Source organism: Strigops habroptila, chromosome 7, assembly GCF_004027225.2.
Source record: "Strigops habroptila isolate Jane chromosome 7, bStrHab1.2.pri, whole genome shotgun sequence".
NCBI lineage: Eukaryota > Metazoa > Chordata > Aves > Psittaciformes > Psittacidae > Strigops > Strigops habroptila.
In genome coordinates this window covers 5,148,340-5,163,603 of record NC_044283.2, presented here as the reverse complement: position 1 = coordinate 5,163,603, position 15,264 = coordinate 5,148,340, and the positions used below count along the sequence as shown (strand labels likewise).

At 38.4% G+C, this 15,264-nt stretch overlaps 1 long non-coding RNA gene across 1 annotated transcript; it reads left to right on the top strand.

Moving 5' to 3' along the window:
* The first annotated feature begins 292 nt into the window (after positions 1 to 292).
* LOC115610915 lies at positions 293 to 1,956 on the top strand. Its single transcript, XR_003992396.1, has 4 exons — positions 293 to 430; positions 998 to 1,098; positions 1,198 to 1,334; positions 1,662 to 1,956. It is a non-coding gene; the product is annotated as an uncharacterized LOC115610915 (long non-coding RNA).
* Positions 1,957 to 15,264: the final 13,308 nt, after the last annotated feature.

Sequence of the window (15,264 nt, the reverse complement as noted above, 5' to 3'; positions counted from 1 at the left end):
TCTCATCTGCATGAGCTGTACGGCTCTTAGGCAGAGGATAATGAGTTTCTTTTCCTGTGTTGGCAACAGGGTTTGGAGTTGCTTTCTGATGCACAGGTGTACATCTTTATGCAACTTGCTTATGAGAGGAGAGAATAATATCATTTTGCAAGCTATACAAGGATAGGGATCTGAAGATCTGGGAAACCAAATTAATCATTCTGGTTTCCCTCACCTGACATTCATGCTAATGTAGATCTAGACTTTTACTATAATACGTTAGTTAGATAGACAATCTTGAAAAGCACTATATCTAATGAAGTGGTTTGTTTTGGTTTGTTTTTTAATCTGTCTGGCTTCTTACTTGTTTAGGAACTACAACAGAGAGATCTAGTCCTGGTTGAAACCAGTCAGAGAGATGATGATCCCTAAAGACAGCAGTGAGATTAAAGTATGTAGGACTGGGAAGGAAGTAGCTCATACATAACTCTTTCATTTAAGCTTCAAAGTACTTTTTTAAAGTGAACAGGTCAGTCAGTGAAAACATTTGGTCATTTTCTAACTTTTCCTATCTTTTATTCTTATGCATGGAATATAAATTATGTTGAAAAAACAGAAGAAAACAAGAATTTAATTGCAGAAATATCAGAACAGGGACTTCAGCAGCGTCACGCCCAAGTAAAAACCAAAACAACTACAAAAGTTAATTTTTCTTACATTATGTTCAGCTTTTAGAAAGTAACATTTCTGCTGGGAACCTGTTTGAAAAGTCTTATTAGCTTTAAAAAATGAAAAAATAGTCACAAATATGTGTGAGGCTTGAGCCCACAGTCCATGCATTTATTTTGTGGGTAGTGTGCTTCATGATGTCAAAACCATTCTCGACACCATTTTCAGTAACTTAGTTTCTTTGAGATGACACAATAGGGATCTTTCTGCTACTTAGTAATCTGAAGTAATGTTTGAGATGTTTTGTAGCACACTTAATAATAGACAAACTCTTCTTTTTTTTCCACAGCAGTTCGAGAAAGATCCCTATTCTAGCTAGCTACCAGTTTCAGGACCTTTCACAGCAATAACTTGATCAAAGCTTCAGCCTTGAAGAATTGCATGACCAGGGTAGTAAAACTGAATTCTCTTTTATATTTTTCAAATAGTGCTGTTCTAAGCATACCTAACTTTCAAATATAATTTTCATATGTGTTTCTAAATAACTAGCAGAGATCCATCCTCATATCTTCACAAGGAAAAAGAGCTTTGGCATTGAGCTTATTGGAGTTGGAAAGCTGCTGTATGTTAACTCTGGATAGAGGACCAAAAACCCCTCATAAATTTACATGCTGTGGTATGCTATAGTAAGTAGTTATCCCTGTCTAGATTTCTTTATTGTTGTTTTTTTACACACCATTTGGTATGAAACAGTTCCTGGCAGAACATAACACACATCCTAAGATTCATGAAAACTTTAGGGGGCTTGATTTCAAAAGCATGGAGATAAAAATAGATGCTGGAAGAATATCTTAACATAGACTTTTTTGTTAAAATGTCCCATGTCTCATAAGATAATATCTTACAACATTAATACAGTCCTTGTTTTCCGTTAGCTCCATGCTGCCACATTATTATTTAATGAATCTTTCTTGTATTTTAATGACCTGGTTAGTTACACTTTCATTTTCCAGTTTCAGGGGATCAAGTAGAAACAACCTGCAGATGACATCCAGTTATCCAGATAACATCCAGTTCCTGGCAGGACTATGTCAACAGGCCTCTCGTCTTTCTAAATCTTTCCAACAGAACAAGATGATCCTCTACTGCCATCCTGGATAACCCCAGAAAATCATGGGTGGTGTAGAAATGGATGAAGATAAGTGAATATTGGCACTTGCCAGTTAATGAACTGGAATTTTTCTATCATCTGATCAGGCAAAAATGGATAAAAGAGAGAAAATAAAGAGATTTGTCCATGGTCACAAAGTTGTTCACTGATAACAGTGATGGGTTGGGCCCCATGTATCCATCTCCCCTCCTGCTCTGTTTTTATCTATCTATCTCATCTCTGACATCCTCCACCTAAATTTATGTAAATTAGGCATTCACAGAAGTTTTCCCCTCCTACGAAAGTTTTCAGGTTTTACCGTGGCTCTCTACCCTTCAATATCATGCTATGGTAACAGTATCCTCTCCCAGATTTCATTTACTGTGGACACTAGAGCCTGGAGAGCTGTGTGCTGAAAGATAGTTTTTATTGCTAAAAGAAAGTACCACACTTTTTTATAGTGCAGCTATCCTAATAATAAGGAAAATACTGTCTACACTTGGAATAATTAAGTACACTGTTTACTTAAATCCAAACCTCTGAGTTTATATATGCTTTGAAATCTTTTCAAACCAAGATCATTTACGGGACATTTAGCATTTACAAATTAAGGTATTTTTGCTTGCATGTAGAATAAAATTATCACTTAGAAAATAGAGTTTAAAAATCTCCAGGGGGTTGTGGATCACAAGTTTTTTAAAGTTAATTGCCTAGATCTCCCTCAAAGTCCCCTGAGTCCTACTCTGGATCAGCTTAAGAACTTTGCTGTGTTTCTCTGCCGCTTCCCTGGAGTTTCAGAATAAACCAGATCTATTCCTCTGCCATTTCATACCTGTATTACCAGGGTGTAGGTTAAAAATTTACCTGGATATCAGCTTTAGAGAGAAATATTGAAGAGGGGTGGTGTGATTTTTCAGGAAGAAAATATAAAAATATCCACAAGAAAAACCAGCAGAAAACAATTCAAACTGGGCTAATATTTAGCCACCTTAGCTTTAGCACAGTTTGGCATACTCAGACTTCATAGTAACATTTCATTTTATCTTTATATTAAGTGACAATCTCCCAGATTTAGCAAACAAATCTAGGCTAAAATACCATTTTGTAGCAAAAGCCCTGGAGAATCAGCTGGTATTATATTTTAGTTAATTGTGCATTTATTAACAGAGTTTGGCCAATTCACAGAGATGGAAAGATGGAAGTCAAGGAAGTTGTTTTCCACTGATATAATATATGATCTTGATCATAGCACCTGGTTACTCTATTACAGGTCCCCACTATATCAGTATATATATCAGTTATAAACTGATATAATGACACATATCTTTCTATGGACACATCAATTAATGCTTTTTCTCTATCAGACACTTCATAGAATCATAGAATGGTTTGGGTTGGAAAGGACCTCAAGATCATCCAGTTCCAACTCCTTGCTATGGGCAGGGATGCCTCACACTAGACCATGTCTCTTAAGGCTCTGTCCAGCCTGGCCTTGAACACTGCCAGCGATGGGGCATTTACCACTTCTTTGGGCAGCCTGTTCCAGTGCCTCACCACTCTCACAGTAAAGAACTTCTTCCTTATATCCAGCGTGAACTTCCCCTGTTTAAGTTTGAAACCATTATCCCTTGTTCTATCACTACAGTCCCTAATGAAGAGTCCCTCTCCAGCATCCTTGTAGGCGCCCTTTAGATATTGGAAGGCTGCTATGAGGTCTCCACACAGCCTTCTCTTAGCTTTATGTCCCTTAGTCCCAACACAGCAGCTCTGGATGGGAAATAAACACTGCCATGGACTCTTGAAGGCACGGGAAATGTCAGACTTCCAACCTCTGTAAGCAGGAGTTGCTTCTCATTTCCATTTCCATAGTTGTTTTGACCAAATGAAAAGAATATAATTTAATACTAAAGAAAACAGACATTTAATTAGTCAAATTATATATTTCTGTGCCAAAGATTCGCTCCCACCTGTGTCCACATTCGATATTTCTGTTTACTTAAAAGAAAGAGAGAAAGGAAGGGATTGAAATAAGCCTGCTGGGTTTTTCACTGTAACATCCACGCTTGACAAGGTTGCTTAACAGGATTTTTGCCATAATACTCTTCCACCCTAAACCAGCTAAAAGCCCATCTGTAATTTATTAGCTTTTAAAGCAAGTTTTCTGTTACCTTGCTTTTTCCCTTTAGAGACTTTATAAATGGCAAGAGCAGTCCACTGAATTCAATAATTTTTGAGCAGAGCAGTCTGTAAGGATATCAGGATACAAATGTATCCCACTTTTCATTTTTTAAGCATGGTAACAAATGTGAATGCTTTACAAACATGTGGTGCTGGGGTTTATACCCAACACTGGAGCATGTAATTAAAAAGAAAAGGCATATTTCAAAATTAGCTGGATATATGCACATATGCAGAGCCCAGGTCTGTCGCGAATCAACACCACATTTGGTATTCAGCGTGCTTCAAGCTGATCACAGCTTTCAGTCAGGTCAACCTCTTCTGCTTTGTTTACTAAACACCACATGCATCACACCATGACAGTTTTTATTGATTGGAATTTCATGCAATTCCACTGAATGCTACAAAATGCTCTAAGCTGCGACTAGCACTCGAGATTAAAGCTGCAGAAAGCTGCATATGAACAACAGCAGTCCTAATAAAGTAATGTATTTAAGTACTACTGTGACGACAGACTGAACGGTCAATGCAGAACAGGCTCTTGTTCTCAGCTGATGCTGTGAATTGCATGATGTGTCACCAAACTGAGCCTGGACAAAGTATGAAAATCTGATTAACTAAACTCAGTCCAACAGCTTTTAATGTAGCCCTGTATCCTGCTAGCAGCTAAACCACAAGTATCTGGGTTAGCTGCAGAGAGGAATAATAAAAAACAGAGCTAAAACTGAGGTTGTTTAGTACAATAGACACAAAAGGGATTCACCTGTTAAGGACCCCTGGTTCAAAGCATGCGAGTGGTCATTGCACCAGGGACATGGCAAACAACTGCTTAAAGACAACCACAGCTTTTTATAAGTGTGCAAGCAACCCTGCTAATCTGGGCTGTTGAAATTCTCTATCTCTCTGGATCTTACATAGTTCCTGGCTGCACAGGATCCTTTTCTAATACTTTGTTGGCTAAAAAGCATTCCACCCTCAGAAATCAAACCTTCTTCAGGGACTCAGCAGTAAACTAACCACAGATGCAGCTGGGATGGGAATGAATCACAGAACACGATTACAAGTGTAAAGTTTGAAGGTAAATGTGAAATTCTTTTCCCTAGATAATTGGGCACCTGAGAGCACTCTGCTTTTACCTCTGTCCTTCACAGAGTTACAAGATCCTGAAACGGCTTTTCCTGATTGCTGGCATGATGCAGTGAGGGCACAGCTCTCTTCACAGAAACTTAGCATACCTACACTGGTAAGTATGTACAGAACAGAAGGGGATTATCATTGCCATTGGAAAGGGAAATGTAGAACAAATTTTAAATAGGTAAATTGCATTACTAGAGCCTAGCAGTACTGAAGTTAAAATTACTAGTTTTCTTCACCTATCTACTTTCTTCTGCTGTGCTAGCTTCTACAGCCCACAGGATTGATCCATAGGTCAGAATAATTGCTTTTACAGTGCAAAAAAAATCAGTATTTTAAAATAGCAGAGCTGTTCATAAGAGTTATTATGAAACTCAAGACAATTGAAAGCAAAAAATACTCAGATGATTTTCTCGTTGGAGCTGTGTATTGGGTTTTTGTGGCAAGGTTTTGGTGGCAGGGAGGCTACAGGGGTGCCTTCTGTGAGAAACTGCTAGAAGCTTCCCCCATGTCTGATGGAGCCAATGATAGCTGGCTCCAAGACAGACCCACTCCTGGCCAAAGCTGAGCCCATCAGTGATGGTGGCAGCACTTCTGAAAAGTGTATTTAAGGAGGAGAGAAAAAAACCATGTGCAGGAGCAGTTGCATTCAGAAAGAGGAGTGAGAATGTGAGAGGACCAGCCCTGCAGACACCAAGGTCAGTGCAGAATGAGGCAGGAGGTGCTCCAGGCACAGAGCAGAGATTCCCCTGCAGCCTGTGGTGCAGACCATGGCAATGTAGGCTGTGTCTCCACAGCCCATGGAGGGCCACAGTGGAGCAGATCTTCACCTGCAGTACATGGAGGACCCCACACTGGAGCAGGCGAATGTCCAGAGGAGGCTGTATCCCCATAGGAAACCTGCGCTGCAGCACGCTCCTGACAGGACCTATGGCCCCATGGAAAGAGGAGCCCACACTGGAGCAGGCTTGCTGGTAGGACTTGTGACCCTATGGGGGACCCATGCTGGAGCAGCCCAAGTCCCAGGTGAACTGCAATGTTGGCTCGTTGGTTCTGCAAAAGCTAGAAAGCAGACTGCTTTCAGCTGCACTTGCTGCATGTCACTGCCTGATTTGGCCAAGATCCCTCCATATGACCAGTTCCACCCTTATCATCTATATCATAATCATAAAGCTATAGTGGCATCAGTTATGATGTTCCTCCCAGTTGGGTAACCTTGTGTAACCTACAAGTTTGTCTCTTTGGAAAATTAGATCCACAAATTTACCTTAAGTTTATTCAGCTTAAATGAATTCAAGGAGAACTCCAAATTGGGTACCTATAGTGACAATTTTAAGGTTTTACATCAAGGAAATGTATGGATTACTCTCCTGCAGTGTACAGTATCCTCTCTGGAAAGTGCTGTGGAAATTATGTCTGAAAACAATGGATAATCACTATCTTGATGTTTTGTTTGCCCATTCTTTTTAAACCTTGTAACCATTATGACCAATCCCCATGAAAATCCTTATGTTTCAAATTGGAAAGAAGATGGTTAAACAAAAAACCACATCTCTCCAATGGAGCCAGAAAAATCACTTAATCTCTGCAGTTAAAAGAGAGTAGTCATTAACATGCATGCACCATTGGACCCTTAGGTAGCATAATCACTGCTCTGAGATTTCCTAGAAGCTATTTTACCTGTATTACTCTCCAAAATTGACCTTCTTTTAGGATTATTAGACAAATCACCAGCCTATTTTCTTGTCTCACTTGCACCTGCTCTCCTGCATTGTGTTCAGTTACAGAACTCAGAGCATGGCTTTCCTGATGTGAAAATGAAATACAGGACACAACAAATGGTGGTTTTGTGGGGTTTTTTTTCTGGAGACAGAAAATTGTGGAATGGGTTTGCTTAGAACAAGCATCCTTTGGTTAATTGGTTGGTTAATTAATGATAAATTAGAAATTGCTTTTTCACTCCAAAACCAAAGATTTACTTTCAAATTCTATATTGTGTTAACCCTTCCAATTTATATTTTCAAGTAAAACTGAATTTTTGAATCAATTTTTTACACCACCAACATAAAGAGTAATTTTTCATGATTATTTGTCATTTCAAAAATTTCCTCCCTTACTTCTTCCCAAGTAGCGGGAATACTTTTCTCCTCAAAGAAATAAACTTTAGATAATAATTATTCATCTGTATGTAACTAAACTGGACAGTTAACCCAAAACTCACCACAGTTGGGTAAGGGAAAAATAGTATTTCTCCTCTTCAGCACCAAAAGATCTGAAGTGTTATTTGGATTATGGACATAGCAACCAAAGAGTAGCAACCCAACAGAATGCAGTTTAGTATTTTACCTTAATACATGAGAAAGAAGTAAAAAAAATCTACTGTCTACATTGTACAAGAACAATGGCTGTACAAGAGGTACTTACAGAAATACATTCTACCTTTGCTGAGATATGGTTTAATTTTGAATTTCCAGTGATTACCACAAAACAAGATATTTGCTTATTTCTGAGAATAGTTTAGACACCACATCACGCCAGAAAAAACAAGGGTATATTTTCTCCCACCAGGAAAGACTAAGTTTGAAACAAGAAGTGGCTGGAGGGGCAGGCAATGGATATAGACATAGTTATGGCAGGAGATAAGTTGGCGGATGGAAGTATTTGAGAACTGCCTATGATATTTTATCTGATAGTGATCTGAGCTGCCAGTTATGTGATCCTAGCCTAGGAGATGTCTTCATAAAGAAGATTCAATTTTCTGATTCTTTCAGGTTTTTTTCATTCTTCAACAACTGCACAGCATGCTGCTTGGAAGGAAAATATATAACAAGAAAAATCAGATTAGAATGATGCTTTTATCTTATTCTGATCCCTCAAAAGCAAAAAAAAAAAAAAAAGTCTCCTAAATAATGTAATTCTTTTGCATTTTGGTTCCTTTTTTTATTTTCCTGTATTTCAGTAGGTAGATATTTTGATTTCAAAATAAAGTCTTGTAACTATAATGAAGATACTTTTTCCCACTTTTTTAGACTTGAAGATGAATTCCCAAGAGAAGAATGTCCATGGTCACACTAAATCATATTTTGGCATTCTGAAGACTTCAAAGTTAATGTGGCTCATTTAGGCTCATTTCCAACTCTTTTTAGTCCCTGATTTCTCTTACAGAAACCCGCTGACAATCATTTCAAGACGCATTTGCATTAAGCTGGAAGCCAACAAAGCACTTAAGTTGGTGTACTTAACAAAATGCCTCTTCTATTGAAATCACTGTGCTGGACTGCAAGCTTAAAAATAAGTATATGCTTCACTGCTCTGACGAATTACAGGAGATCAGCAGTTTTATTATCACCGAAGTCAGGAGAGGACCTCAAGTTTGTTATTTCTTCCTTCCCTTTAGCCCATTGTTAAAGTGAAGCTTTATAATTGGAAGGTTTCGGACTGTGATTTGAAGCCAGTCACAATCCATCACAGGAAGGATGTGGAAAGTGACCATTTGAGACAGTCACTTAGTTTTGACTTAAACAGCAGTAATAAGTTTTTGCAAGCAATCTTCCCTTTGACTGCCCAAGACAGTGAATTCTAGGCCAGCAGTTGCTTTCGTGGAGTCACCAGTTGCTCTTTTTTTCAGCAGGTCAAAACCAGGACATTATTAATAGTAAATGGGACAGCAATTTAATAAGATTCAATGGCAAGGTGCACTTCATAGAATCATAGAATGCTTTGGGTTGGAAAGGACCTTAAGATCATCTAGTTCCAACCCCCTTGCCATGGGGGTACTTGCGTATTTACTTCACAGAGGGCAGACAACAACAAAACTGTCAGGGACACGCTCCCATTGAGCCATGAAGTTCAGAAAGGATCCCCTTGCTTTCTAAACTCTTTCTCAAAAAGTAGTCTAGGTGTGGCTACATACAGAATTAGTCTCAGGCTTGCTCAACGGTTCATGTCTAAAGGATTATATATGCACAATCAACTCTTTGTATCACTTTGCTAAGATTTCAAAGTTTAGCATGCTATTAATCACTTACTGAGAATCTGTTGCAATAAGGAATCTCTCAGCCTCGAGGAGTAACTTTAAGAGGAGTCCCTCCTCGAAGCGGGGGAGCTCACTGCCCCAAATTCATGACTCAGACATTCCTTCACATTGATTTAATTGAACCACTACCTTATCACAGCGCTGTAGAAGTCTTGAGCAATACTAACGATGTCAAGATCACTGAAGACCTAATTCTCTATGAAGTTAGTTACCTGGAATAGGACTTCAGTTAGTCTCAGCCACCTGGGAGTGAATCAGAACTGCCTTTACCTAGTTATCTAATGCCAAAAGAGAGGAATAGGATATATTGCCTTCTGGAGATACATCTCTCCAGTGCCTAGCAAGAGAGTTTAGCTGGAACACGTAAATCTAGACACAGCAGTGGCAAGATGAGTTAGCTGCAAGGCCAAGGCATAAAGAATGTTTAGATATTCAGCTTCTATCAACAAGTTATGCAACCAGGTATACAATTATTTGGGCTTAAAGGCACTTTTTGAGATATTTTTCTTGGCAACTAATTAGACTGAAGGTAGAGATGACAACAGAGAGAGAGATTTCTTTTTTTTTTTGCCTTTTAGTCATAAAATTCCATACATCACACAATATTTTTTATTCCATTACTCTGTTTTATGATGAAACATTGAATGCGACTGCTCTACTGAGATTCTTGCCTTACAATAGATTGAAATTGAAAAACATTAAAGTTTATAGCAATAATTCTTCAAATTATAATTGCCTTTCCATACCAGAAATTTGTTTTTGTGTGAAGCTATCAAATATTTAATAGCAGACCTTTACATAAAAGCAATTTTATTAAACAAAATGTAAAAATACAGCTGCTTACATTATCAGCATCAATCCCTTGGAAGTTTCCTGGTAGTGCAATTACTGCTTATTTCTGAGGGAGAAGAGTAGAATAATTTTAGGAAATATATCATTTGATATTTTTCAATATCATATAAATGTAAATGTAAACAAATCATTCCTGAAAAATGACAGTATGCAAAGAACAAAATAGTAGTCTCTGGTTTACAGCTGCAATATTCTTGCCTGAGAAATAAGGCAAAAAATTCTCTGCTGCATTTGTTCACCCACTCTGACAGTGGCTGAAGACTGTGTAAGAGTAATTTCTATGATGACCAAACAAAAATTCCATGTACAGTCAGAAAGCTACTAAACCTCTGTTTTAAGGAGCCTGATGCCCAAGTCTGAGATTTGTTATGTTTGTTGTGATGTGTGGAGCTCTGGAAGCTCTTTTGGTAAGCTGTCTCAAGGAAATGCTCTGCAGCAGCTCACTTCTTTACTCCTGAGTGACAGCAAACCTACATCTTGAAGAAGAAAGCCTCAACATCTTTTGGCAGTACACCACCTGCTCTGTAAACCTGCAGGTCAAAGCCAGCTTCTCTAGTGTGAGTTTTTCAAGTGGTGCAGAAGTAGTTTTGTAGAGTTAATGATCAGTCATTCAATTTTCCTTACGCCTGAAGCCTGAAGACTTTTTCATATTTCACGTTTCAGAGACTGGAAAGCAAAGTCAGTTGCCAAATTTGAAGTTTCTAAGAGTTTTATACATGAGCCTTGAGCTCACATCCATGTACTTAATGTTACAAAGAATAAAGTTGGTCTGATGGGAAGTCACTTGATAAAGGAATTCTTCAATAGACACCTCTGGCTAAATCTTAGACTATGAGAATCTATCAGGAAGCAAAATACTAGATGTACTGTAGGAGAAATGCTGAAAACAAGATGCTGATATAACTGCATCTTTCATTCAGTTTATGCACTGACCTTCTTATGAGACATTTTTCTTTGAATTAGGAGGTTGCACTTTTCCTTCCAAGCACAGAGAAGCGGCTATAGAAGGTCCTATCAGGAAATGCCTTCTGAGAAGCTTGGAAATAGCTGCCTGGGCTAGACTTTCAGTGTGTCAATGGCTGTGTCATCTTGTCCTTCCTGTGAAAAGCATGGCTCTCACACAGCCATTGACTTTTTGAGGAATAAAATGTTATAGGAAAACCTAGGTAACCATATTAGTAATACCATGCAAAATCAGATTGTCAAGGATATGAAATAATATTAATGAGGCCATCCAGGGGTAAAACAAACCTGCTTTCCTGGTCAGGAGGACCAGGGCAGGATCAGGCAAACAGAGTATCAGGACAGATGGAAGGAGCATCCGGTATCACTGTGTCAGCGATACCACAATTTCCAAACACATGCAGTGTATGGTGACTGTGTTAAGACAGCTTTCTTCTGAATCAGTGCACTGTGGTGGGCTCTGCATTTCACAATGCTTCAACCATTCAGAACCAACTTTGCTGAACACACTAAGGAGCCACACAGGAGGTAGCTGTTAGGCTTTGTATATTGATAAGTTTCTTTCTCTTCTTGTTCCTATTATTTCAGTGCTTTCTGTTGTTTCATACAGTAGCACTTCAATATTTATAACCTATATTAATTGCTGGTATTTTTTTCTGCCATACATCAGAACCCACCACAGCTAGAACATTAATTTGCACTGTCAAATCAAATGTACGCTTAGAAAAATGAGATATTAACAAAATCAACACCTCCAGCTGTATGCGCCTATACTAAGTGTTGTAAAATACACTGGCTATGTTGCTTGCCATTCTAGCTCTTCTTTTGTTACAGAGCAACAGTAGCAAGGAATTTTCCTAATGCTTTTCATAGTTCAATTTAATGTATATATATCTAAAAAAACCCCAGCTGAATAAAGTGGAGGATTGCTGTGGGCAGAGAGGGACAACTAAACTCATCCTGCTTTAACTTCATTTCAATAATCAAATCTTTTAGCCTTTCTGTTGATTTTGATAAGCATGCTCAAAACCAGTAAGGTGATTAGGAAGGCAATGGCAAAGTGAAGTCTTAAATTCAAAAAGGATGGTTAAGAGACCAAAACTTGTGTTGAGGAGGTTCTGTGAATTTGAATCTGAAGTATGCTGAGTACACACGGTTGTCTAGACATCTGCTCTGTATTTAGGGCAAATGATTTTAAATAAATCAACCACATTTTAAAGATATTGGAAAAGATACTTGACTTAATTCCAGACTGAGATGCCTGTGTCAGTGCCTGATTTTAGCAGATCACTTCACTGACAAAAACTCCATAGAGGAAAGACTTTAAAGAAGTTGAAGGCACTGTAGCTTTTATCCTCCTCCTTTACCCATTCTACTAGCATAACCTGAAGAAAGACTGAGTCATCTTGGAATAGCTCTACACCCTCACCTTCTCTTCACACCCTTCCTCTTGTTTTTAACAGCACTGTGCCCTAACAGCTACAGATTTTGTTTCATTGTATTCTCACCATTGAGGTCAATTGCAGTGGCTTTAAGTCTTCTTCATCTGGAAGTTTACCTTGACATGACCTGCCTGAAAAGCTTTCCTCTTACTAAGCCAAACTCCTTCTTTATGTCTAATGGCCTGTCAGATGCACTGAAAGCTGTTACTGCTTTTAGGGTCTTACAAATACAAGGTGGCATGCATTTAACTCTAAGTAGTAGAATAGTGCAGTTCACTATGAGTGAGAAGCAAATACTTACACACCATCGTGTTCTATATTCTGAATACATAAACTTGAATGCATTTTAGAGAACATATTTTAAATGGGATTTTAATAGCCCAACTTTTACAACTGAAATATCTGTTTTTCATAAGCCTTGACTTGGTAAGCTAAGTGTCTTAAGTTACTGTTGATTTGTCAGGAGCTGATGTGCGTTTTACTTTGGCAAACAAACTTCTTGTTTTTTGACATGTGGATACAGTTTTAAAAGGTAGAAAGTGATGCTAAAAATAAATGTGAAGTAGGCAGCTGATAACTCTTTGGATGCTGGAATATTCTCTTTCCTACAATTTTGCTCTGAAGCACTCATATTTGAACAAAATGTAACTGCCTTGAGAGAAGGGACTGGATCCCTTTGACACCCTTGCACCAGATGGATGCTCTAATGAGCAGAAAGTCCTGTTGTCAGTGGTCCAATACGCTGAAAGCACACATGGAAACTGGAATATATGCTGTTGTTTCACTGATTCCCCATTCCTCAATGAATAGGTTTATCAGAGGGAAACAAGGGATGAACAATGGTCTCCAACTGGTCAATACTGTGCATAGAAAAGATTCTTCTTTCCAGCTGTATTTAAAAGGGTAGAGCAAGTCCTGCTCAGTAATTTTTAAAAGAAAGGGTATCTTTTACATTTAAAGTATACCTTATATTTATCTTTATAGGATTCTCACAGCAAATATGAAACAAGAAGAGGTGTATACACTTCTACAACACAGACTATTACACCTAAATCCCAATGGTTTCAGACATTCATTTCCTCTTTTTGGAGTTAACATTTTTCTAGTCTAACCATTTTCCATAGGCCATGTTGGGAACATCAGATCCTATTCCACAGCATCCCACCGTCTCCGTATGGTTCAAATCTCAGAATTCAGGTACCTGCTAAGCCAAAACATCCAGCATCTGGCCTGTCAGGCTGCTATCCAGCTCTAAACTGAGAGCTAACTAGTTCAACTGATTTGTTTGAACTCATCACCCCGCTAAGGAGGACAACTAGTTAACAGGAGGCAAAGGAAGCCAGCACATTATCTTGACCTGAAGTGCATTGGTGTGTATAACTCCTTCCCAATTCAAAGGTGGCTGTGCTCATCCTGTCTGAGTTTAGTCTGTCTCAGCTTACCAGTATAAAAATGACTTTCTAAGACCATTACTGTTACAGCACACCAAGTCCTAACTGTCACACTTTTTTTAGCCAGCTGGAGAGATAGCATAAGCTTTCTAGCCAAAGAACTAAAGGAGTGAGGACAAAAGACTAATCTTTCTGCTGAAGAACTAACTCCCTTTTTGCCAAACCTACAGAGAATCTTCTCTACTATTTCTGCCCTCAGTCAAGAGGTCAACATTGCTATGACCCCTATGCATGCTGAGCTGTTCTCCTGCAGATTTAAATAAAACGCCCCAAAGGAAAGTCTGAAGTGGAATCACAGACCATAGGTGATTCTTCCTTTTTAAAGTTAGTATTTAGATAAGTACTGCAGCCTTTAATTGTAAGAACGTGAAGGTATTATTGTGAGGACTTGACATGAAATAGCGGTCTATGGATTTAGAAGGTCAACTTTAGTGACATATCAACTAAGGTTTAAATATGCTAAGAATAGTAAAGAATAATTCATTTTATAGGAGAATAATAAGAGGAGAATCAGTTGTGATTCAGGACTGAACTTGGATTTGGAATATGGTTCATTTTTGAAAACTCTGTGCAAAGGTGATACAGCTGCTGTAGAACAGAAGTCTGTCCCTTTGGAAATGCAATTAAGTTATCCTTACTCTGTCCTCTCAGTTGTAAAATTTCCATTTAAATAAAAAACATCTAGGCAGCACACACAGAGAAATAAGGAATAAGTCTGAGCAGCGACACTGGATGTCTGCTGAACATTTTGGAAGGTGAATTTTATCCAGGTTGGGAAAGCTAACACAAAATGAGCTCCTGTTTCCAGAGGGAGTTCTATTAGCTCTCGTCATTAAACCTGACCCTATCTGATAGCACATTACACTTGGTTGTTCTAGTGAAGAGTGCTGGTTTTATACACAGACGTTAGAATAAAAATCATGCAGTGAAGGCTGGAATCAGTGAAGTTTTTTAGTTAGAATATAGTGTATTAATGTAGTTAAAATATATTCTACTGATTCCTTATCATTAAAAATCATACCAGAAGCAAAGTTTTTACTATGGACACCCAGCACTGTGTGAAACAGAAGAGACCATCTTATTGGAGGGACTAACTAGCGATAATGAAGGTATCATAGAATTACTTGATGAGGCTGTTGTCAGCTGAAACAACTACCTCTATTAAAGAGCTTAGTTAGGAAAAGGTTTTTTTCCTCCAGGACCACAGGGTCAAAATTTGCACAATTATCTTCTTTTTTTCAGCAGTTGCAATTATTAATCCTCAGTGATGAAACAAAAATGGAAACTCGTCTGTAGCACAGTGTTGAACTATGTCCATTATAGAGGATTGTGTTGGTATCACGTCTGACTACTGTGGACCTTGCAGTACCCAAAAGTGGTCACTTACAGCTGAAACTACTGACATCTTAT